At 45.4% G+C, this 2,224-nt stretch overlaps 1 long non-coding RNA gene across 3 annotated transcripts in view; it reads left to right on the top strand.

Moving 5' to 3' along the window:
- The first annotated feature begins 19 nt into the window (after positions 1 to 19).
- The window catches only part of LOC111467954, a 2,646-nt gene continuing 441 nt past the window's right edge, over positions 20 to 2,224 (top strand). Inside the window, exons 1-4 of one of the 3 annotated variants that reach the window (XR_002714648.1) lie at positions 20 to 197; positions 305 to 368; positions 587 to 875; positions 964 to 1,043. This is a non-coding gene — a long non-coding RNA (uncharacterized LOC111467954). Of the gene's footprint in view, positions 198 to 272; positions 369 to 586; positions 876 to 963; positions 1,044 to 2,224 lie in introns of all 3 variants that reach the window. The other 2 variants (XR_002714647.1, XR_002714649.1) reach the window with 2 other exon arrangements.

The raw sequence follows: 2,224 nt of genomic DNA, 5'->3' as shown, positions 1-2,224 counted from the left end.
GGGGGGGGGGGGGGGGGGGGTGAGAAAGAGGAGGAAGAAGAGGGAAAGAAGATTAGGGTTTTTAAGGTAGGAGGAGGAGATCAGATTAGAACCGACGATGGAGATCCAAGTCCGCAATCTAAACCATCAATAGTCCGAGGCAAGGTGCTCTCATGAATCGCACCTTCCTATTTCGTCAAAACGTCCAAGAACTTCAGGTTAGTCCATGAGTGTCTAGATCGAGAAGTTATCAAGATTTTCGTGTGTTAGCTATGTTTTGTGTTGATCCTTAGATTCTTACCCTCAATAGCATTATCTGGTTAAGTTCCAGAGTGAAGGCAGTCAAGATTGGCATTCGAATTGGAGTTTCAAGAAAAACGTGATTTTTGGTAAGAACTCGTGTTTTCTCCGAATTCGAACTCAAATGTTAAGATCCGTGATTATCAGAAAAATATAAGAAAAGTGTTTCGAAGGAGTAGAATATGAGATCTACAAGATTCGTAAAGAAAATTTGTTGAATCGGATTACGGATTGGAAGATAAAAAAATTGGAAGAAAATAGATCGAAATGTGAGAGAGGCTAACATTGGAAAATTGAAAACACGCAGGAGAGAGGGAGGAGACACCGCCACGTGTCGGCCAGCGTACGGAGGAGTGCGGCAGAACCGCTGATCGATACGTGGCGATCACCGACTGGTGAGGCGCGTCCTCACCCGGTAGCGAACACGCGTCAGGCATGCGTATCCGGGCCGGCCCGACTCGGCGCCGCACGCGAACCACTATATCCGTAAACCACCCCAACTCGACGCCTCTGACTCACGACTGCTCGGGAAGCCGCGCGGGGGCACGCACTCATAGGAGCTGCACGTAGAAACCCTCCAGGGCGCGTGTAGGCGTGTGAGTCACTGTTTTTCTTTTTGTTCGGTCTCCGTTTGCTTGTTTTCCGTCTCGATTTTGATACTAACTCTATTATTATGTGAATTAGGACTTGTCAAAAAAATTACAAAATTTTTGGAATCCTTTCCGTCAAGAAAACTCAAACTCGAGAAGGCATGGGTCAACCAAGTAAGTAGCCATTTGGATTCCCACGAGCAGTACTTGTAGGAACCGCTAGGAACAAGCATGCATGCTACCACCCATAAACTTAGCTAGCCGGTCCTAGCATATTAGTATGAAAACTGCGAAAATGAAATGATTAAGGAAAGCTAGATATGAAATGTTTATTATATCTGTTTTGATTGAGATTCTGATAAAGTATGTATGCATGAAGAGGATGGGAAACTTGTGAAATCTGCGCTCCGGGTGAAGATGGACGTTATTTTCCCGTTGAGCATGTTTGTTAATATTGCATGAACTGTTGCGTGTGAACTCCTATGCATGATGATTACTTGTATTATCTTTCTTGTTGAATAGGAAGGAATTATGAGCGTAGATTAGGGTGCTTATGGCTAAGTAGGCTAGACAAGATCCTAGATTGGGAGACCCGCGAAATGATTACTGGCAGATCCAGAGCCCAGAATTCCAAACCCGATAGGTTTATGAGACCAGACACGAGAATCCTAAAGATGCATGAATCCAAGTCTAAGCCACCAAGTTCCACCCTAGAAAGGACAGTAGGACACCACGGTAACTATAGGTAGCCTGCTAGAGTTGAGCAGTGTGGGTAGTTTCATCAGAACCTCCACTTCCCTCTCTACTCCGATGCCGTACCGTCGAGACAGAGCTCCGGTACAAAGATCGTTGAGCTTGGTAGATCCGGATAGGGAAGTGTGACAGGTGCCCAGACCTAGTGGTGATAGCTAAGGGGTCTTCTGAACAGGACTCCTAGGCCGTAGAAACTCTTCCTTGAGTGGGGGACGTGGAGCCACGTAGAATGACTTAGTAGCTGATCGGCACACAGGGGGTCGCACCCCGAATTTAGTGGATGTATGGTCCCGTGAGAGAGTTGTCAGCTAACCTCTACGGATGATGTTCAAAGAGAGTCACGTATTCAGATCCAGCCATACGATTCCCTCAGATTTACTTATGAGGTCGCGCCTCACCTCAGGACATTGACCATTTCACTGCATCAAATGGGAAAGCCTCCTAAGATATAGAAAAGAGAGTTGTAGCTTAGATCACTCTCCTTAGAAACCCAAGAAAGACTGTGGATACCTACCAAGATAAGGATGTGAAAAGAGCCTACAAGTAGGCTGCTTATTGAGTATTTTTATACTCATTCCTTTCTACTCTTTTTTTTTTTTTTT

This window comes from Cucurbita maxima, unplaced genomic scaffold (assembly GCF_002738345.1).
Source record: "Cucurbita maxima cultivar Rimu unplaced genomic scaffold, Cmax_1.0 Cma_Scf00035, whole genome shotgun sequence".
Lineage (NCBI taxonomy): Eukaryota > Viridiplantae > Streptophyta > Magnoliopsida > Cucurbitales > Cucurbitaceae > Cucurbita > Cucurbita maxima.
The sequence above is the reverse complement of the archived record's forward strand: the minus strand, read 5'-3'. Positions and strand labels throughout refer to the sequence as shown.